General features: G+C 46.6%; 1 long non-coding RNA gene across 1 annotated transcript in view; it reads right to left on the bottom strand.

Annotated features, from left to right (window-relative positions):
• Positions 1 to 496: 496 nt before the first annotated feature.
• LOC137434587 (uncharacterized) overlaps positions 497 to 23,602 on the bottom strand; it is a 23,663-nt gene continuing 557 nt past the window's right edge. The window contains exons 2-3 of the long non-coding RNA XR_013624736.1: positions 1,353 to 1,498; positions 497 to 1,236 (exon numbers count right to left, since the gene is read on the bottom strand). This is a non-coding gene — a long non-coding RNA (uncharacterized LOC137434587). The remainder of the gene's footprint in view (positions 1,237 to 1,352; positions 1,499 to 23,602) is intronic.

Raw genomic sequence — 23,602 nt, 5'->3', positions numbered from 1 at the left:
GCGGGAACTCCGTGCATGGATTGGACCGTGGGCCACACCGGTATTTAAACCGGTACCATAAGCTCCGTACAGCTTCGTGCTCGAGGCCTTTATTCCGATTGCCAAGTCCACTCCTCGTGAGCGCTGCCCTTAGGGAAGCTCATCAAACATGATGCCGCCAAAGCCATAATCACTTTCATCAAACACAGGGGAGGGAAAGGGGAGGAGGTAGAAGGGGAGGAGGTAGAAGGGGGGAAGGGAAAGGGGTGAAGGGAAAGGGGAGAGGAGGGGAAAGGGAGGCGAGGAGGGGAAAGGGAGGCGAGGAGGGGAGAGGGAGGCGAGGAGTGGAGGGGGAGGGAAGGGAAAGGGAGTAGGAGGGGAGGTGTGGAAGGGGAAGAGGGAAAAGGGTGGAGGGAAAGGGAGGAGGAGGAGGGGAAAGGAGGGAAAAGTGCTGGGGAAGAGAGAATTGAGGAAAGTGGCAAGCACTCTGAGGTGTATCACATGAAGGCCAGTCCAGTAAAAGCAAAATGTTTAATCACAGCTCAACATGCGTGCTTCCAGCCAGTCGCCATGCCACCTGATCCTCCACTCACCTCCTCCCGGAAGCCCAACCTTGCTCCCGATCAGGGCGACTGCCCGATTACCGTAAAGCACAATATGTTACATTCCGTTACCATAAAGCACAATATGTTACATTTCTTCTTTCTTAAGCTTACACAAACATATCTAACATACTTCCAATTGAACTCATTGCAGAAAATGCCCTTGTGAACCGCACCAACGATTTGTGAAGAACCATGGAGATGATAAATCCCACCCCCAACATCCAAAATCTTCAAACACTAATAATGATCAACTATTCATGTCAAAAATCCACTAAACGCTAAGTGATTTTCCCTTTCCCGTTTTGAAACCACAAAAACACTAACAATTCCAATGACCCCCTTGACGACCCATTGCAATTTGCCTGTGACACTAAAAATACACAAAAATCATGCACAACAATAAAACCAAATCTTCGATGAAAGTTCATTAAAGATCATAAATCCAGTTGGTTATGGGGTCTTTTGGAATGAGACGAGCGACGGAGCACTACCTCTTCTGTTCATGCCACAGGAGGTGATGGTTCACTTTCCTCCGCAGCAGAATTGCCTGGAAAGCATTCTTGAGAGGGCCTTCTGGAGCATGGCCCCCGGAATGATATATATCTGCCGCTCTATCCAGGGTGGTTGTCCTGACGGACGGTTCCAGTTGTCACTGGTTAAATCAGAGGGTAAAGTCTCACATGAGTAGTAGGAAAATGGAGGTTCAGAAGCACACTAAAATTTAACATTGAAGTCAATGGAGAAAATTAAGGTTAATTATTGACTCACTGGATTTTCAATTAGATTTTATCCTCCAATTCATTCCCATCCTCAAGATTTCAAGATGTTCAACACATATTCACTGATGCTCATTCTCACTCACGACGTTCGTTCGCTGTTAGTCGGCGCATTCAAGACACCCCATTCTCCTACAACTTGTAGTGGAAGGGGAATTAGGGAGGACAAGGAGAGGGAGGAATGAGAGAGGGGGACTGCATTTGATTATACTCAATAAGTCGACCAATGAATATTTGTTTATGTTTTATTTTGTGAAATCATTTCACTTTTTTCTTGTAACACTCATCACCATCAAGTATATTAACAAACAATATGTTGGAACTTGGTTCTTGGTACAAGTATCTTTGTTGAGCAGAGAGGAAATGATAGACCACTCTTCATGTCCTTGTTTGAGCACCTCCTAAGCCACATATCATTTTAAGATTGTAGTAAATTATTTTCCCATTGATTTCTTGGCAACCATCAAAATTTTCTGTCCATTCAAGGATGTTGACTCCTCTGGGAGGACCCTCTAACTTATTTGTACTTGAATGTATTCGCTTATTTGTTTTATTTACTTTTCTTTTGGTTATTTCTTCAATAAGACATATTTGATATTTTTCACATTCGTTATGGTTTCCATTTAAGTACCAAGGCTGCGTTTTTCTCCACTCTTTGGTTTGGTTATTGCTTGGTTCTATCATTTATATATTAGTAAAAAAGGTGGCGGTAGCCCGTTAAACCCCCCCTTTTTTAATCTCATCACTTATGTTTATCTTAACGCTTAAAGCGCGGCGTTACGCGCGCTGCTTGTGAGCAAGGAGGAAGCGGACAAGCGGTAACATATAAATGTCTTTATTGTAAGACTACACTGTAACACTGAACTCTTCCCCGGGCTGGTCGCCCGGTGTATATCATGAGGCCACGCCTACCCCTCGGGCGTGGCCACCGCCCACTTCGTGCGTGGAATGATGTCACCACGCCAGTGGGCTTTTGTGTCCGCCACACGCGCCCCCCCAGAATTCCCGCGCACCTGGAGGGCCAGTTTGCGGGGCAGACGAATGACCCGGCCGAAGCGCCCCCTGGCGATCGGCGGCGTCCGGGGTGCAGGGATACCAGGTGGGATGCCCCTGGCTGCCCCTGGGATGGGTGCAGGACCGGGGGGCGCCGTGGCGGCGGGGCTGGGCGGTGCCGGGGGTCCGCCCGCAGGAGGGCGGCCCCGACGTGGGGGTCGGGCCACTGGCGGTGGATGGTCCACATCGAGGTGGGCCGGCTTGAGGCGGTCTACCAAAACGCGGTCAGGAGTACCGCCGATGTCCAGGGTGAAGTGCTTCGCCCCGGTCTCCAGCACGCGGAAAGGCCCGTCGTACGGGGGCCGCAGTGGTGTCCGATGGGCATCGTGGCGGACGAAGACGTACTCCGCCGTGCGAAGCTCCGGGGCGACGTGCGTCGGTGGGTGCCCGTGGCATGCCGTTGGCACCGGGGCGAACCTCTGGGCGGTCTCTTGCAGAGCGGAGCGCTGCTGTGCCGCGGACCATGGTGCCGTGGAGTCGGGGAGGAACTCGCCCGGCACCCGCAGCGGTTGCCCGAAGACCAACTCCGCCGCGGATGCGCGCAGGTCCTCCTTGGGCGCCGTCCGGAGGCCCAGCAGGACCCAGGGGAGCCTGTCGACCCAGCCGCCGTCGCGGAGGGTGGCCCGGAGCGCGGCCTTCAATGAGCGGTGAAATCGCTCACACAGGCCGTTAGCCTGGGGGTGGTAGGCCATGGTTCGGTGCAGCCGGACCCCGAGCCCCTGCGCAACCGCCCCCCAGAGCTCCGAGGTGAACTGGGGGCCGCGGTCGGATGAGATGTCAGAGGGGGCGCCGAACCGGGCGACCCAGGTGGCGATGAAAGCCTGCGCGACATCGGCCGCCGTTGTCGACGCCAAGGGCACGGCCTCCGGCCACCGGGTGGTGCGGTCCACCATGGTGAGGACGTAGGTGAAACCCCGCGAGGGGGGCAGAGGTCCCACCAGGTCCACGTGGACGTGGTCAAACCGGCGTTCCGGCACCGTGAACGGGGCCAACGGGGCCTGGGTGTGCCGGTGCACCTTGGCGCGCTGGCACGCGAGGCACGTCCTGGCCCAGCCGCGGACGGCCTTCCGGAGGCCATGCCAGACGAACTTGTCGGCGATCAGCCTTTGGGAGGCCCTCGCGCCCGGGTGGGACAGGCCGTGGATGGCGTCAAACACCTGGCGCTGCCAGCCCGCGGGCACAATGGGGCGAGGACGCCCGAGGGAGACGTCGCACAAGAGGGCCGCGCCCGCGCCGTCGAACGGCACCTCGGTGACGCGGAGGCCCGTGACGGCGGTCCGCAAGGCCTGGACGTCGGGGTCAGCGGCCTGGTCCGCTGCCATCCGGGCATAGTCGATGCCGAGGTGGACTGCGTGGGCGACGGCCCGGGAAAGGCAATCCGCAACCGGGTTGTCCTTCCCCGCGACGTGCTGGATGTCCTTCGTGTACTCGGACACGGCCGAGAGGTGACACTGCTGCCGGGCCGACCACGGCTCGGTGACCTTGCCCATCGCGAAGATCAGCGGCTTGTGGTCGACGAAGGCAGTGAACGCCCGGCCCTCGAGCAGATGACGGAAGTGCCTGACCGCCAAGTGAAGTCCGAGCAACTCGCGGTCGAAGGTACTGTAACGGCGTTCGGGCGGGCGAAGCTGCCGGCTAAAGAACGCCAGCGGTTGCCAAGCTCCACGCACCCATTGCTCGTGCACCGCGCCCACCGCGTAGTCCGAGGCATCGGTGGTGAGGGCGATCGGTGCATCGGGTGCCGGGTGCGCGAGCATGGTGGCGTTAGCCAAAGCGAGCTTCGCGCCCGTGAACGCCGTGTCTATCTGCTCGGTCCAGGTAACGTCGCCTTTGCCCGGCTTACCTCAGAGAGCTTCGTGCAGGGGGCGCAGGAGCTGGGCGATACGGGGCAGGAACCGATGGTAAAAGTTCACCATGCCCAGGAACTCCTGCAGCCCTCTGATCGTGCGGGGGCGCGGAAACCCCTTCACCGCCTCCACCTTGGCCGGCAGGGGGACGGCTCCGTGCCTGGTGACACGGTGCCCCAGAAAATCGATTGTGGCGGCGCCGAACCGGCACTTTGCGGGGTTCACAATCAGGCCATGCTGGCCCAGGCGTTCGAAGAGCGTGCGGAGGTGGCGTAGGTGCTCTTCGCGGGACGCGCTGGCGACGAGGATATCGTCCAGGTAGACGTAGACAAAATCCAAGTCGCGCAGGACGCTGTCCATCAGTCGCTGGAACGCCTGAGCCGCATTCTTCAGACCGAAGGGCATGCGCAGGAACTCGAAGAGTCCGAATGGTGTGATGACCGCCGTCTTCGGGACGTCCTCCGGCCTGACGGGGACCTGATGGTAGCCGCATATGAGGTCCACCTTCGAGAAGAAGGACCTGCCCGCCAAACGGGCGGAAAAGTCCTGAATGTGGGGGACGGGGTAGCGGTCGGGAGTCGTGGCGTCATTGAGACGGCGATAGTCCCCGCACGGTCGCCATCCCCCGCCGGGCTTCGGCACGATGTGCAGCGGCGACGCCCAAGCGCTCTCTGAGCGCCGAACGATGCCGAGTCGCTCCAGGGTAGCGAACTCCGCTTTTGCCACCGCCAGCTTCGTCGGCTCGAGGCGGCGTGCCCGGGCGTAGACCGGTGGCCCGACGGTGGGGATGTGATGGGCCACCACGTGCTTGACGGCCCCCGCCGAGAAGGTGGGCCGCGTGAGGGCCGGGAAGCCGGCGAGGAGGCGGGTGAATGCGTCCGCTGCCGGAAGCGTACAGACCAACGTGGCCGGAACCGAATCGTTCGGCAAGCCGCTTGGCAAGCCGCTCGTTGAGCTGGGCAACGCACATGCGAGCGAGCTGAAGGTCTCGGCCTGGACAAGCCGTCTGCGCTTGACGTCGACCAGGAGCCCATTAGCGCACAGGAAGTCCGCGCCAAGCAGTGCCATGGGCACGTCGGCGGTGACGAACGTCCATCGGAAAACCTGCCCTCCAAACCGCAGAGAGAGGCAGCGTTTTCCGTACGTACGGATGGGCGTCCCGTTCGCGGCAAGCAGCGCGGGGCCCCCACCCGCGGCGTGCTTGTCTGACGTGCCGGCGGGAATGACACTCACCTGTGCTCCCGTGTCGCACAGGTAACGGCGCCCGGAGAAGGTGTCCGTTATGAACAGCAGGCTGCTCGAACGGCCGGCGCTCATCGCCACAATTGAGCGCCGGCCCGGGCGTTTCCCGACCCGTTGAAGGAGCACGGCGGATGACACCGCCGAGCTTCGTGGCCGAACTTGGCGTGGAACCAGCACCAGGTGGTGGAGCTGGAGGAGCGCGGCTGGCTCCGCCAGGCCGGTGGAGTCGACGGGTTTCCCCGCGGTGGCGGTTTTCGCCGCGGCGGTGGGTGGGGCGTGGCGGCGTTCACGAGGTGCGTATCAGCATGCTGCTGAACCACAGCGTGCTGTAGAAGATGATGCTGTGGAACATCAGCGTGCTGTAGAAGATGATGCTGTGGAACATCAGCGTGCTGTAGAAGATGATGCTGTGGAACATCAGCGTGCTGTAGAAGATGATGCTGTGGAACATCAGCGTCGAAGGCCGTGACGGCCACGCCAACGCTCGCCCGCGTGTCCGAAGCGGCGAAGTACTTGTCCGCCTCGGCCGCCAATGCTCGGGGTTCCGTTAGCCCGGTCCCGGCCAACGCGAGGCGAACCTGCGCTGGAAGTTGGCGACGGAAAAGCGCCCGGAATAGCGAACCGGGGGCTTCGTCGCCCAACAGTGACAGCATATGGTCCATTCGGACCGACGGGCACGTCTCACCGAGCTCGGGGAGATCCAGGAGGCGATCGGCCCGTGCGTCGTCCGTGAGGCCGAACGTGGCTAGGAGTAGCCGCTTGAGTGCCTCGTACTTGTGGCCGTCCGGTGGGTGGCGAAGGACGGACACAACTCGAGCGGCCGTGCCGGGCCCGAGGGAGGCGACGACATGGCAGTAGCGCAGGTCGTCGTTGGTGAGGCGCCGAAGCTGAAATTGGGCTTCGGCCTGGACGAACCAGACTTCGGCCTGAGCCTCCCAAAATTCCGGAAGTTTGACGAAGGCGGCCATGGCGATGGCGTCGCGTGTGGAAGGATCGCTCCGGCAGATCCAACGTCGAGGGTCACCAGTAAAGCGCGGCGTTACGCGCGCTGCTTGTGAGCAAGGAGGAAGCGGACAAGCGGTAACATATAAATGTCTTTATTGTAAGACTACACTGTAACACTGAACTCTTCCCCGGGCTGGTCGCCCGGTGTATATCATGAGGCCACGCCTACCCCTCGGGCGTGGCCACCGCCCACTTCGTGCGTGGAATGATGTCACCACGCCAGTGGGCTTTTGTGTCCGCCACACGCTTATGTTTAACACTTACACTTATCTTATTGCTTGACACTTATATCCATAAGGGATGCTATCAATTGCATTATCTAAAATAAACCTCTTATCATCAAAAGACCCTGATGCCTTTTTGTTTATCTTCTCCGTATATAATTGATGTTTATAACTTCTTTTTGTATTCATCCTTCTATACCCTTCCCTTCTCAGCATCAAACAATCACAATAATGCTCAAAATTTATAGTCTCTTGAATTACATTCTTCTTTATTCCCTTCAACTTTCTATCACTCTTTTTAACATCCCCATCAATATACTTATATGCATAAGCCTTCGCTCTCAATCCCACAAATTTACTCATAATGGTTCCACCCAATTCATCTTTAAACTTTCCAATAACCTTTTTATTCTTTGTACAAAACAACTTGTTCTTTTGGTTATAATTGCTTATATCATGAGTATTAACATCCTGAGACATATCCTTATAAATATCTTCCACATTGATTTTAAAAATAAAACTGTCTGTGTCCATATTGTCTGTATACAGATGCTGTCTGTATCTGTATCTTATTGCTCACATATTAAAGTTGTTGTTGTGAGATTATGTGTGTTAAAGTTGTTATTGCACGGTCATGTATGTTAAAGTTGTTGTTGTTGCACGGTGATGTGTGTTAAAGTTGTTGTTGCTTCATGATGTGTGTTAAAGTTGTTGTTGCACGGTCATGTATGTTGAACTTGTTGTGAGATTGTGTATTAAAGTTGTTGTTGTTGCACGGTGATGTGTATTAAAGTTGTTCTTGTTGTTGCACGGTGATGTGTATTAAAGTTGTTCTTGTTGTTGCACGGTGATGTGTATTAAAGTTGTTGTTGTTGCACGATGATGTGTATTAAAGTTGTTCTTGTTGTTGCACGGGTGATTTGTGTTAAAACTGTTGTTGTTCTGTGATGATGTGTTTTAATGTTGTTGTTGCATGATGATGTATATTAAAGTTGTTGTTGCGTTATGATGTACATTTAAGTTGTTGTTGCATGCTGATGTATGTTAAAGTTGTTGTTCCGTGATGATGTGTATTAAAGTTGTTGTTGAGTGATGATGTTTATTAAAGTTGTTGTTGTGTGATGATGTGTATTAAAGTTGTTGTTGAGTGATGATGTTTATTAAAGTTGTTGTTGTGTGATGATGTGTATTAAAGTTGTTGTTGCGTGATGATGTTTATTAAAGTTGTTGTTGTTGCGTGATGATGTGTATTTAAGTTGTTGTTGCATGATGTATGTCAAAGTTGTTGTTGTGTGATGATGTATATTAAAGTTGTTGTTGTGTGATGATGTGTATTAAAGTTGTTGTTGTGTGATGATGTATATTAAAGTTGTTGTTGTTGGATGATGTATAGCAAAGTTGTTGTTGTTGTTGGATGATGTATATTGAGGTTGTTGTTGTTGGATATTGTATATTAAAGTTGTTGTTGTTGGATGATGTATGCTAAAGTTGTTGTTGTGAGATTTTGCGTATTAAAGTTGTTCTTGTTGTTGCACAGTGATGTGTATTGACGTTGTTGTTGTTGCACGGTGATGTGTATTAAAATTGTTGTTGTAGCTTGATGATGTGTTTTGAAGTTATTGCGAGATGATGTTTGTTAAAGTTGTTGTTGTTGGATGATGTATGCTAAAGTTGTTGTTGTGAGATTGTGCGTATTAAAGTTGTTCTTGTTGTTGCACAGTGATGTGTATTGACGTTGTTGTTGTTGCACGGTGATGTGTATTAAAGTTGTTGTTGTAGCTTGATGATGTGTTTTGAAGTTATTACGAGATGATGTTTGTTAAAGTTGTTGTTGCATGATGTATATTAAAGTTGTTGTTGAGTGATGATGTATATTAAAGTTGTTGTTGCATGATGATGTATATTAAAGTTGTTGTTCCGTGATGATTTGCATTAAAGTTGTTGCTGCATGATGATGTATATTAAAGTTTTGTTGGGTGATGTATATTAAAGTTGTTGTTCCGTGATGATGTGTATTCAAGTTGTTGTTGCATGATTATGGACATTAAAGTTGTTGTTGCATGATGATGGACATTAAAGTTGTTGTTGCACGATGATGGACATTAAAGTTGTTGTTGCATGATGATGGACATTAAAGTTGTTGTTGCATGATGATGTATATTAAAGCTGTTGTGTGATGATGTATATTAAAGCTGTTGTTGTGTGATGATGTATATTAAAGTTGTTGTTGTGTGATGATGTGTATTAAAGTTGTTGTTGCGTGATTATGTATATTAAAGTTGCTGTTGCATGATGATGTATATTAAAGTTGTTGATGCGTGATTATGTATATTAAAGTTGTTGTTGCGTGATTATGTACATTAAAGTTGCTGTTGCGTGATTATGTATATTAAAGCTGTTGTTGTGTGATGATGTATATTAAAGCTGTTGTTGTGTGATGATGTATATTAAAGTTGTTGTTGTGTGATGATGTGTATTAAAGTTGTTGTTGCGTGCTCATGTATATTAAAGTTGCTGTTGCATGATGATGTGTATTAAAGTTGTTGTTGCGTGATTATGTACATTAAAGTTGCTGTTGCATGATGATGTGTATTAAAGTAGTTGTTCCGTGATGATGTATATTAAAGTTGTTTTGCGTGATAATGTGTATTAAAGTTGTTGTTGCGTGATGTATATTAAAGTTGTTGTTCCGTGATGATGTGTATTCAAGTTGTTGTTGTTAGATGATGTGTATTAAAGTTGTTTTGCGTGATAATGTGTATTAAAGTTGTTGTTGCGTGATGTATATTAAAGTTGTTGTTCCGTGATGATGTGTATTCAAGTTGTTGTTGTTAGATGATGTGTATTAAAGTTGTTTTGCGTGATAATGTGTATTAAAGTTGTTGTTGCGTGATGTATATTAAAGTTGTTGTTCCGTGATGATGTGTATTCAAGTTGTTGTTGTTGGATGATGTGTATTAAAGTTGTTGTTGCGTGATGTATATTAAAGTTGTTGTTCCGTGATGATGTGTATTCAAGTTGTTGTTGTTGTTGGATGTTGTGTATTAAAGTTGTTTTGCATGATAATCTGTATTAAAGTTGTTGTTGCGTGATGTATGTTAAAGTTGTTGTTCCGTGATGATGTGTATTCAAGTTGTTGTTGTTGGATGATGTGTATTAAAGTTGTTGTTCCGTGATGATGCATATTAAAGTTGTTCCGTGATGATGTATATTAAAGTTGTTGTTGGATGATGTGTATTGAAGTTGTTGTTGGATGATGTGAATTCAAATTGTTGTTGGATGATGTGTATTCAAGTTGTTGTTGGATGATGTGTATTCAAGTTGTTGTTGGATGATGTGTATTCAAGTTGTTGTTGGATGATGTGTATTCAAGTTGTTGTTGGATGATGTGTATTCAAGTTGTTGTTGGATGATGTGTATTCAAGTTGTTGTTGGATGATGTGTATTCAAGTTGTTGTTGGATGATGTGTATTCAAGTTGTTGTTGGATGATGTGTATTCAAGTTGTTGTTGGATGATGTGTATTCAATTTGTTGTTGGATGATGTGTATTCAAGTTGTTGTGGATGATGTGTATTCAAGTTGTTGTTGGATGATGTGTATTCAAGTTGTTGTTGCATGATGATGGACATTAAAGTTGTTGTTGCATGATGATGTATATTAAAGCTGTTGTGTGATGATGTATATTAAAGCTGTTGTTGTTGGATGATGTGTATTCAAGTTGTTGTTCCGTGATGATGTGTATTCAAGTTGTTGGATGATGTGTATTCAAGTTGTTGTTGGATGATGTGTATTCAAGTTGATGTTGGATGATGTGTATTCAAGTTGTTGTTGGATGATGTGTATTCAAGTTGTTGTTGGATGATGTGTATTCAAGTTGTTGTGGATGATGTGTATTCAAGTTGTTGTTGCATGATGATGGACATTAAAGTTGTTGTTGCATGATGATGGACATTAAAGATGTTGTTGCATGATGATGGACATTAAAGTTGTTGTTGCATGATGATGGACATTAAAGTTGTTGTTGCATGATGATGTATATTAAAGTTGTTGTTGCGTGATGTATATTAAAGTTGTTGTTCCGTGATGATGTATATTAAAGTTGTTGTTGGATGATTATGTATATTAAAGTTGTTGTTGGATGATTATGTATATTAAAGTTGTTTTTGGATGATTATGTATATTAAAGTTGTTGTTGGATGATTATGTATATTAAAGTTGCTGTTGCATGATGATGTATATTGAAGTTGTTGTTGCGTGATGTATATTAAAGTTGTTGTTCCGTGATGATGTATATTAAAGTTGTTGTTGGATGATGTGTATTCAAGTTGTTGTTGTTGGATGATGTGTATTAAAGTTGTTGTTCCGTGATGATGTATATTAAAGTTGTTGTTGGATGATGTATATTCAAGTTGTTGTTGGATGATGTGTATTCAAGTTGTTGTGGATGATGTGTATTCAAGTTGTTGTTGGATGATGTGTATTCAAGTTGTTGTTGGATGATGTTTATTCAAGTTGTTGTTGGATGATGTGTATTCAAGTTGTTGTTGGGTGATGTATATTAAAGTTGTTGTTCCGTGATGAATTATGTTAAAGTTGTTGTTGCATGATGATGGACATTAAAGTTGTTGTTGCATGATGATGGACATTAAAGTTGTTGTTGCATGATGATGTATATTAAAGCTGTTGTTGTGTGATGATATTAAAGTTGTTGTTGGGTGATGATGTGTATTAAAGTTGTTGTTGTGTGATGATGTATATTAAAGCTGTTGTTGTGTGATGATATTAAAGTTGTTGTTGCATGATGATGGACATTAAAGTTGTTGTTGCATGATGATGTATATTAAAGCTGTTGTTGTGTGATGATATTAAAGTTGTTGTTGTGTGATGATGTGTATTAAAGTTGTTGTTGCATGATGATGTATATTAAAGCTGTTGTTGTGTGATGATATTAAAGTTGTTGTTGTGTGATGATGTATATTAAAGCTGTTGTTGTGTGATGATGTATATTAAAGTTGTTGTTCCGTGATGAATTATGTTAAAGTTGTTGTTGCATGATGATGGACATTAAAGTTGTTGTTGCATGATGATGGACATTAAAGTTGTTGTTGCATGATGATGTATATTAAAGCTGTTGTTGTGTGATGATATTAAAGTTGTTGTTGTGTGATGATGTGTATTAAAGTTGTTGTTGTGTGATGATGTGTATTAAAGTTGTTGTTGCGTGATTATGTATATTAAAGTTGTTGTTGGATGATGTATATTAAAGTTGTTTTGCGTGATTATGTATATTAAAGTTGTTGTTGCGTGATGATGTATATTAAAGTTGTTGTTCCGTGATGATGTATATTAAAGTTGTTGTTCCGTGATAATGTGTATTAAGGTTGTTGTTGGATGATTATGTATATTAAAGTTGCTGTTGCATGATGATGTATATTAAAGTTGTTGTTGGATGATTATGTATATTAAAGTTGTTGTTGGATGATGATGTATATTAAAGTTGTTGTTGGATGATTATGTATATTAAAGTTGTTGTTGGATGATTATGTATATTAAAGTTGTTTTTGGATGATTATGTATATTAAAGTTGTTGTTGGATGATTATGTTTATTAAAGTTTCTGTTGCATGATGATGTATATTAAAGTTGTTGTTGGATGATTATGTATATTGTTGCGGATATGAGATTGGCCTCCATCCATATCCGCTTGTAAATATTCCCCTATTTCCCCAATACTTCCCAACTATCCCCAATCCCCCATTCCCTAGTCCCATTTTCTGTAAACAACACTCTGTAGCCCCGACCTTCCCCTATTTCCCCCATTAAATGTCGCATCCAGGTCCACCGCATCTCACGTAGACAACTATAGGACATCTTGCTAGTTATTCTTAGTCTATGTCAGTTAAGGACTCGTTTCCATTAATTCTGACTCTTCGTTGCACCAGAATGTGATTGTATGGCACCGTTAGAAAGTTTAGGACCTCCCAATACCTCCCCGCAGCTCTTCCTCATGGTACAACAACAACAACAACAACAGCAGCGGCGGCGCGGGGAGTGTGCGTCCTCACTCCGGCTTGGTTAGCCGCCATTGAACATGTGCTCCGACGGGGTTACCACGCAGGGGCTCGCTGTCAGCTCCTCGTCAAGGGCGGAGCCCGGTAACCCCCCGCACCCAATAGAAGCGGCGGACCGATCCCATCTGGGGCGGGGCCAACGAGCCGAGGGCGTGTCACTCCCCGCTGAGCATGCGCAGGAAGAGGGAGGTGACGTCAGATGCGCCCTCAGCTTGGAGAGAGAAGACGCCACCTCCGAGCGCTGCGATACCTCCCCGCATCTCTGGACCGGACCGTGTTTGATTCTGCCCCTGAGCCAAGGTGCACCTTGTGCTATCGACTGCCTGTCCTTCCCTGCCATAAATCCCAGTGTAAGTCAGTCTTGTCCCGTTTGTCTGTGGTCTGTCGGGGATAGATAAGACTGTGTTTAAGTGCCCATCTTTTCTGTGCTTTACCTCTTACCGTGTAATCTACCCCTTTTCTGCATCACCAATTATATCCTCCTCCGGAGGTCTTGAAAACTGTACCCCTTGTGTCGTGTCATTTACCCCAGCCGTTGTGTCCTTTCCTTCATTGATTTAGCGTAGCGCGATTCGGCCAACGTTCGAGTGGAATCGGGCGGGATCGGGTTCTAATCGGGGAGTAACTGTTAGGTCGCGGTAATACACCACCGCTCGGCAAAATAACATCTAAAACCGCGTCTGTAACAATTGGTGTCGAGGAGTGAGATTGGACCCGAAGCGCGCTTCACGCGCTCGAAATTATTAACGGCGAAATTTGATTTTGTTTTACAAAAATAAAAACCCGAATTTTGAAAGTCGCACTATGGCGGATCAAGACGGCTGGGTTCCGGTAGAGGAGAGTGAGGCAGGGTCGATCCAGGACCAAAGTGAGGGACAAGAGGAGAGCGAAGCAGTGAGGGCGGCAGGTTCGCAAAATGGCGCCTCGCACATGGCTGCGGCGGCCGCACCCGCTGCACAAGTGGGAGGGATGGCCCAAATGCAGGCCCTCATGGAGCAATTTATGGCGCAAATGCAGGCGTCCCTCAACCTGCAGAAGGACGATATGAGGGCTAATAGTGAGCAAATGAGGGCTGATAGTGAGCGATTGGGTGAGCGATTGGAGGGCCAAATGGGGGTAATGGGGAACCGGATGGATGCTCAGGGTGAGCGATTGGAGGGCCAAATGGGGTCCAATAGCGAGAAATTGAGGGAGGACATGGGGTCCAATAGCGAGAAATTGAGGGAGGACATGGGGGTCCAGATCAGAGGGTTAGGGAGTAGAATAGAGGGATTAGGAAACAAATTTGAGGGATTAGACAATAGATTAGGGGAAATACAGGAGGGGTTAACGGGGGTAGAAAACAGAATGGCCGCTCAAGAGAATCAAATGGAAGGGATGAAAAAGGGGTTGGAGGGGTTAGAAAATAGTATGGAAGGCAAATTGAGGGACATGAGGGACCAAGCGGAAAGGGAAGTTAAACAAATGGGGCAGCAGATAGAGGGGGTCAGAATGGGGGTAGAAACTAAATTGGATGCTCACAGGGAGGAAATGGAGCAGATGAGGGTGGCATCTGGGCAGGAGATGCAGGTGATGGGAGAAGAGATCAGAAGAGGTGTGAGTGAGGAGGTCGGAGGAGTGCGCGAGGAGGTGAGGCACTGTAAGGAGCGCATGGAGAAGGAGGTGAGAAAGGGGACTGTAAAATTGCAAGGTGGTATAGAGGAGTTGACGCTGGGAGTAGAACAACTGACAGTGGGACAAAAGGAGTTGGGGGACCAGGTAAAGAAGAACACAGCGGTAATAGAGGGTTTAAAATCGACACAGAAGAAGATGAAAAAGGACGTAGGGGTAATTAAAAAAGAGTGTCAGACGGTACATGAGGACCTGACGAGGAAAATGGACGAGGTGATAGAGGTAATGGAGACGAAGGACCTGCAGGTGAGGACGCACATAGAAACGGTCAAGGTGGCCTTAGAGGACGAGCTTGAGGAGACGCACCGGGAAATAAAAGAGGTGAAGCAGAAATTAGAAGAAGTGGAAGAAGGGGTGAGTGAAATTAAGAAGTGACGGAGAGGGGATAAGAAAGAGATAAAAGAGGAGATAAAAGAATTGGTCCAAAGTCTGTGTTCGGATCGTGATGATGTGCTCATTAACCGGATGAGGGATTCGCAGGTGATGGAGGAGAAGCGAAGAGGAAGAGGACCCGGTGTAAGTGGTGACCAATATGGTCGTGCGTATGATGCGCCAGGTGATTTAATGAGCTTGTGGGTCGAGATGGACCCGGGTGTTCGTGAGAGGCCGTTGGTGAAGTGTGCGACAGGTCTGGTGTGCGAAAAAGGAGGTGTGCGAGAAAGTCCGACTCTGGGGTGTGTGAGGAAAAAGTGCGTGCCAAGGAGTGAGGGTGCTGTCGAGAGTGAGTCGGTCGTAGCGCGTGTGCGAGGGAGCACATGGAAGCGCGTAGTGAGGAGTGTTACGGAGGGTGTAAAGGGAGAATGCACGCCTGTGGTGAGTGTTACAGAGGATGTAACGGGAGAGGGTGTGCGAGAAAGATGTGTGACGGACAGGTGCATGGGGAAAGAGTGCGCTGTCAAAAGTAAGGAAGAATGCACGCCTGTGGTGAGTGTTACAGAGGGTGTGACGGGAGAGTGTGCGCAAGAGTGTGCGCGAGAGAGGTGTGTAACGGACGGGTGCATGAGGAAAGAGTGCGCTGTCAAGAGTAAGGGTGAGTGTGCTGTCAAGAGTGGAGGTGAGAGTAGTAAGAGTGACACGGAGCGTGAGTTGGTTGTGACAGGTGAGCGAGGGTGTACACCTGGAATGGAAGGAAGCACACCTGGAATGGTAGAGCGTGTGTGGGAATGCATGCTGGAATTGGTCGTGAGGCACGTGGTTGGGTGTGCGAGTGAAAGCACACCTGTGATTGTCACAGAGGAGGTGACCGAGGAAGGGGCGCGAAGAGGTGTGTTGGTGAGGTGTGCGACCAACGAATGTGTGCCAAAGTGTTCGGTGGGCAGGTGTGTGACCAAGGCTGTGAGCGGAATGAGTGTACCGAGGTGTGTAAGGAAAGGTACGAGGAGCATGGGAACAGCTGGAGGTATGAGCAAGAAAGGGGTAGCGTATGCATGTGAGCATGCAGGTGAGGCATCGACGGTAACCGGGTTAGCAGTTAGAGCGACTTATAGCCGAATCGGGCCCTCGGTGCGTGCCGGGCTTCGCGTGCCGCGAGAACCAGCGGGGATCCGAGCCACGGCGGGTTCGAAAGGACCACCGTACGCGATCCACGCTGGGCCTCGCTTGGAACGGCCGCGTCCGGGCTCCACTAGGCGGAGCGGGCAGCCCGATAGGAAGGGTCGTCATGGCGACCACTTTTTGTTGAGGCATTCCGGCAGGTCGAGATCGGGCCATGGGATGGCTCCGTGCCGAGATGGTGCGTGGGACCTCGGCCCGGGTAAACCTCCTTCCCTGCACCGAATGCGGGACGTATCCAGCCGATGGCACCAAACAACCCGCATTCATGGCTTGGCTGTACGAAGCCGGGCTGTAGACGTGAATTGGCGCACCGAGAGGCATTAGTACGTAGACTGTAATGACGAGGATAGTGTTTTGGCCCCGAAATTAGAAAAACAAAATTTGATGATTGGCAAAGGATTGGCAGTAATGATTGGCAGATGATGGGTAGTGATTGGCAAATTTTTGATTTGTTGAAATTTGATGTGCAAAATTGGTAGTGGGAGATGCCCGATGTGGTGGGATGGCAACTCTGTCATCCCTCACAAACGTGGGGCAAATGCGCTATAGCTTATGGGGGTGTATGGCAGTGAAAACTAGCCCGGGTGGGTTAGGTTATATTGTGTGTAGGGATCTAGCGAAGATGACATTAGGTGACGTTAAGGTTAGTTAGTGACAAGGATACCTGTAGTGGGGACGCAGGTAGATGAGAGTGGATGATAATGACGAGGGAGCGCAATAGTTTAAAGGGACGACTGGGAAGTGCAAGTTTCAGAGGGGAGTAGTTAGATGAGATGATGCTGTGTGAGAACTGGACAGGTGTGTGGAGCAGTGTGTGGAGCAGTGAGTGTTGTGGATCAGCGCGAATGCGCTTGGGGGAGAGAAGGGTGCAGGCGGCACCAAGTATGAGAGCACAGGTGTGCAAGTACAGGTGTGTGGAATACATGGAGTAAGTGGTACGGAGTGGTGTGCATGGTGCGAACGTGTGGATGGGGGAAGAGTGGACCCCTTTTCACGAGTACCCGGGGAGGGTAGTTTAAAGAATAGGTAGAGGGTATAGGTAAATTGTGGTTGGATATTGGCATTTGTGGTGCGGTTGCAGAATGGTACTGTGGATGGGTGCATTAGTGTTGTGGAAATGGCTGGGCGTGTAGCCTGTTAGTGTGTGTAGTTGGTTTGGGCACTCCACCACTGTGAGGATGTCGGCCAGGTGAGGCCGCAGGTGGGCTCTGGGAGCCGTTAGTGTCAGTGGGTGCCTGAGGATCCCGGGTGTGGATCGGGCAGCCCGTGCCAGAGAGGGCACTGGGGGGGTGAGAGTGCGAGAGGGCCTTCCCCAGTTAGTTAGGTTAGGGTGAGGAGCAGGTAAGCTCGGGTGGCAACTACAGTGGTGGAGGTGTGCAGGTGGGTAGACCTGCTGGGAGAGCTACACGTCACAGCCCAGAAATTGTGTGAGGGCACCGGGAGATGAATCGGGGGGGGGGGGGGGGGGGTGAGACCCCAAATTGAGAAGCACCACAGTTTGGTCAATGGGAATTGGTTTTTAGAACCCATAGTGTAAGTTGGCCAATGGATTGGCAGGGAAAGACCCCGGGTAATGTAAAGTTGTTAAAGTCATTTAGGAAACTAGGGCATGCCCGTACTATATCTATATCTAAAATTATATCCCCCCCCCCCTCTATTTACATGAAATGGTTTGGTCCAAAGCGAACGGCTTGCGAGTACGGTGACAATCCCCCCCCTCTATTTACATGAAATGGTTTGGTCCAAAGCGAACGGCTTTCGGAGTTTGGTAAAGAAATCGCCATAGCATGCACAAACGCGCAGGAAAGCGAAAGAATCGCAAATTAGTTTTAATTAGTTTTAAAACATAGTTGAACGCCAACATAGTTTGCCAACGTGAAATAAATGAATACGCTCTCAAATGTGCCGTCCGAGGCAGAGTCTGTTCGCCACGTTCGGCACACGTGATAGCTCGCTGCTCTCTGATTGGTTGAATCGTTTTTTGGACATAGCTCGCTAACTACTTGTCCGATTAATATGAAACGTTGAAAAGGCACATCCTCGGGTCCCCAGCAATATACATGGCAAGTTTCAAGTATATCGGACCGGTAGTTGTCGCGAAACAGCGGTCACAGACAAACACACAGACACACACACAGACACACAGAGATTACTGGAATTATAGATAGATAGTTAGGATTGATGAACCTGTCGCACCATACGCAGCCACTTACCTGAGGTGATGATGATGACTCCACACCTGCGTTTTCTTTGTTTTGTGTTGCAGGAAAGGAGAATTGCTGTTTGGATTTGTGAGACGCATCACGACGTGGATGAGACATTGGGGTGATTCCATCTCTCCCTCCCTAGGAGGGACTGATGATGAATTGGTGATGGCAAATTTTGATGTTGAGTTGGAGATGGCAAATTTTGATGAGAGTTGGAAATGGCAAATTTGATTGGTTAGGAGGGAGAGAAGACGAATTTGGTTTATGGGAGGAACGGGGAAGACAGTAGGGACGTTTGTTGATGTGTAAAGTAGATGTTTATGGGTAGTGTTGTGTTTTGTGGATACAGTAAGGGGTAAGGGAGGGGCAATGTAGGTTACCTGGTGGGGGGGAGGGGCGTACGGTAGGAACGTACCTGTCTCACCTGGTTCCCATGTGCCCCCAGTGTGCATTACCTTGTATTGCATGCACTTTTGCGCCCTTACCACCTTGCTCACTTGTCTTATTTTGTCTCCCACCTCCGAGGATCTGGCTTTGGGGCAGAGAGAGAGGAGAGAGAGGTGCTGGCTCTGCAGTTGTGGGCCTGTACTTTCGCTGCTTGCTGCCTGGATCGATACACCATATGGACCGCAATTTTTGTGGCCGCCCACCATGGACCGCAGTTCTTTTGCGGGCAAGCACCACCCATGGATGGACCTCTGGGTCAACGTGGCACCTATGCCATACAGGTGAACCACTTATAGTTGGCCCCCCTGACGGCCACAATTTAGAAATGGACGCGGTTGGCGCCTTTCTTTATTTTTGAAAGAAGCCAGAACACCAAGTGGGCTCCAAGGCAAGACCAGCGGCAGAACATCGGCCGGCTGCGACACCACCGGTGATTATTGAACACTTTATTGGTGCACCGGATGGTGCTGACTGTATGTATGGGGTGGTGCTTTTGGTGCTTGGATGGGGTGCTCTGCACATTATTAAAGGCCGTAGGGCCACAGGGCACTCGTGGGTTGGTGTATCGATGCTGGCATGCGTGCTCTCTCTATGCATAACATCTGCATGTGTTCCTCAAAGAACAGGTCCTGGATCGTAGTGTAAATATCAGTCTTGTGTAAATAATGCTCCCTACCGGCTGTATGTTTAGTTTGAGGATTCTTTCCGCGATTCGGTTATCCTGTAGGTGTGTTTCTGTGAGGAGAAGGGTGCAACGTCGCAGGGGGACATATTTACTCATTTGTGAACATCTGTAAAACTGTCGCACTCAGGGTTGAGTTAATAGTAGAGGGAACTACATCTGAGTGCCACACTAAAGTAAGTAAAAATTTATCGGGTCGGGACGCCCCGAGGTAGAGAAGGGTGCAATGTTGCGGATATGAGATTGGCCTCCATCCATATCCGCTTGTAAATATTCCCCTATTTCCCCAATACTTCCCAACTATCCCCAATCCCCCATTCCCTAGTCCCATTTTCTGTAAACAACACTCTGTAGCCCCGACCTTCCCCTATTTCCCCCATTAAATGTCGCATCCAGGTCCACCGCATCTCACGTAGACAACTATAGGACATCTTGCTAGTTATTCTTAGTCTATGTCAGTTAAGGACTCGTTTCCATTAATTCTGACTCTTCGTTGCACCAGAATGTGATTGTATGGCACCGTTAGAAAGTTTAGGACCTCCCAATACCTCCCCGCAGCTCTTCCTCATGGTACAACAACAACAACAACAGCGGCGGCGGCGCGGGGAGTGTGCGTCCTCACTCCGGCTTGGTTAGCCGCCATTGAACATGTGCTCCGACGGGGTTACCACGCAGGGGCTCGCTGTCAGCTCCTTGTCAAGGGCGGAGCGCGGTAACCCCCCGCACCCAATAGAAGCGGCGGACCGATCCCATCTGGGGCGGGGCCAACGAGCCGAGGGCGTGTCACTCCCTGCTGAATATGCGCAGGAAGAGGGAGGTGACGTCAGATGCGCCCTCAGCTTGGAGAGAGAAGACGCCACCTCCGAGCGCTGCGATACCTCCCCGCATCTCTGGACCGGACCGTGTTTGATTCTGCCCCTGAGCCAAGGTGCACCTTGTGCTATCGACTGCCTGTCCTTCCCTGCCATCAATCCCAGTGTACGTCAGTCTTGTCCCGTTTGTCTGTGGTGGGTCGGGGATAGATAAGACTGTGTTTAAGTGCCCATCTTTTCTGTGCTTTACCTCTTACCGTGTAAGCTACCCCTTTTCTGCATCACCAATTATATCCTCCTCCGGAGGTCTTGAGAACTGTACCCCTTGTGTCGTGTCATTTACCCCAGCCGTTGTGTCCTTTCCTTCATTGATTTAGCATAGCGCGATTTGGCCAACGCTCGAGTGGAATCGGGCGGGATCGGGTTCTAATCGGGGAGTAACTGTTAGGTCGCGGTAATACACCACCGCTCGGTAAAATAACATCTAAAACCGCGTCTGTAACAATATTAAAGTTGTTGTTGGATGATTATGTATATTAAAGTTGTTTTTGGATGATTATGTATATTAAAGTTGTTGTTGGATGATTATGTATATTAAAGTTGCTGTTGCATGATGATGTATTATAAAGTTGTTGTTGGATGATGTATATTAAAGTTGCTGTTGCATGATGATGTATATTAAAGTTGTTGTTGGATGATGTGTATTCAAGTTGTTGTTGGATGATGTGTATTCAAGTTGTTGTTGGATGATGTGTATTCAAGTTGTTGTTGGATGATGTGTATTCAAGTTGTTGTTGGATGATGTGTATTGAAGTTGTTGTTGGGTGATGTATATTAAAGTTGTTGTTCCGTGATGAAGTATGTTAAAGTTGTTGTTGCATGATGATGGACATTAAAGTTGTTGTTGCATGATGATGGACATTAAAGTTGTTGTTGCATGATGATGGACATTAAAGTTGTTGTTGCATGATGATGGACATTAAAGTTGTTGTTGCGTGATGTATATTAAAGTTGTTGTTCCGTGATGATGTATATTAAAGTTGTTGTTGGATGATGTGTATTCAAGTTGTTGTTGTTGGATGATGTGTATTAAAGTTGTTGTTCCGTGATGATGTATATTATAGTTGTTGTTGGATGATGTATATTCAAGTTGTTGTTGGATGATGTGTATTCAAGTTGTTGTTGGATGATGTATATTAAAGTTGTTGTTCCGTGATGATGTGTATTCAAGTTGTTGTTGGATGATGTGTATTCAAGTTGTTGTTGGATGATGTATATTAAAGTTGTTGTTCCGTGATGATGTGTATTCAAGTTGTTGGATGATGTGTATTCAACTTGTTGTTGGATGATGTGTATTCAAGTTGTTGTTGGATGATGTGTATTCAAGTTGTTGTTGGATGATGTGTATTCAAGTTGTTGTTGGATGATGTGTATTCAAGTTGTTGTTGGATGATGTGTATTCAAGTTGTTGTTGGATGATGTGTATTCAAGTTGTTGTTGGGTGTTGTATATTAAAGTTGTTGTTCCGTGATGAATTATGTTAAAGTTGTTGTTGCATGATGATGGACATTAAAGTTGTTGTTGCATGATGATGGACATTAAAGTTGTTGTTGCATGATGATGGACATTAAAGTTGTTGTTGCATGATGATGTATATTAAAGCTGTTGTTGTGTGATGATATTAAAGTTGTTGTTGTGTGATGATGTGTATTAAAGTTGTTGTTGTGTGATTATGTGTATTAAAGTTGTTGTTGCGTGATTATGTATATTAAAGTTGTTGTTGGATGATGTATATTAAAGTTGTTTTGCGTGATTATGTATATTAAAGTTGTTGTTGCGTGATGATGTATATTAAAGTTGTTGTTCCGTGATGATGTATATTAAAGTTGTTGTTCTGTGATAATGTGTATTAAAGTTGTTGTTGGATGATTATGTATATTAAAGTTGCTGTTGCATGATGATGTATATTAAAGTTGTTGTTGGATGATTATGTATATTAAAGTTGTTGTTGGATGATGATGTATATTAAAGTTGTTGTTGGATGATTATGTATCTTAAAGTTGTTGTTGGATGATTATGTATATTAAAGTTGTTTTTGGATGATTATGTATATTAAAGTTGTTGTTGGATGATTATGTATATTAAAGTTGCTGTTGCATGATGATGTATATTAAAGTTGTTGTTGGATGATTATGTATATTAAAGTTGTTGTTGGATGATTATGTATATTAAAGTTGTTTTTGGATGATTATGTATATTAAAGTTGTTGTTGGATGATTATGTATATTAAAGTTGTTTTTGGATGATTATGTATATTAAATTTGTTGTTGGATGATGTATATTAAAGTTGTTGTTGGATGATGTATATTAAAGTTGTTGTTGGATGATGTATATTAAAGTTGTTGTTGGATGATGTATATTCAAGTTGTTGTTGGATGATGTATATTAAAGTTGTTGTTGCATGATGATGGACATTAAAGTTGTTGCATGATGAAGGACATTAAAGTTGTTGTTGCATGATGATGTATATTAAAGTTCTTGTTGGATGATGTGTATTCAAGTTGTTGTTGTGTGATGATGTATATTAAAGTTGTTGTTGGATGATGTGTATTCAAGTTGTTGTTGTGTGATGATGTATATTAAAGTTGTTGTTGGATGATGTATATTAAAGCTGTTGTTGTGTGATGATGTATATTAAAGTTGTTGTTCCGTGATGAATTATGTTAAAGTTGTTGTTGCATGATGATGGACATTAAAGTTGTTGTTGCATGATGATGGACATTAAAGTTGTTGTTGCATGATGATGTATATTAAAGCTGTTGTTGTGTGATGATATGAAAGTTGTTGTTGTGTGATGATGTGTATTAAAGTTGTTGTTGTGTGATGATGTGTATTAAAGTTGTTGTTGGATGATTATGTATATTAAAGTTGTTGTTGCATGATGATGTATATTAAAGTTGTTGTTGGATGATTATGTATATTAAAGTTGTTGTTGGATGATGATGTATATTAAAGTTGTTGTTGGATGATTATGTATATTAAAGTTGTTGTTGGATGATTATGTATATTAAAGTTGTTTTTGGATGATTATTATGTATATTAAAGTTGTTGTTGGATGATGATGTATATTGAAGTTGTTGTTGGATGATTATGTATATTAAAGTTGTTGTTGGATGATTATGTATATTAAAGTTGTTTTTGGATGATTATGTATATTAAAGTTGTTGTTGGATGATTATGTATATTAAAGTTGCTGTTGCATGATGATGTATATTAAAGTTGTTGTTGGATGATGTATATTAAAGTTGCTGTTGCATGATGATGTATATTAAAGTTGTTGTTGGATGATGTGTATTCAAGCTGTTGTTGGATGATGTGTATTCAAGTTGTTGTTGGATGATGTGTATTCAAGTTGTTGTTGGATGAT

The sequence above is a fragment of the Myxine glutinosa genome, chromosome 10 (assembly GCF_964187855.1).
Source record: "Myxine glutinosa chromosome 10, kmMyxGlut1.1, whole genome shotgun sequence".
In the NCBI taxonomy this organism is placed as follows: Eukaryota; Metazoa; Chordata; class Myxini; order Myxiniformes; family Myxinidae; genus Myxine; species Myxine glutinosa.
Note: the sequence above shows the minus strand (reverse complement) of the source record. Positions and strands in the feature narration are given on the sequence as shown.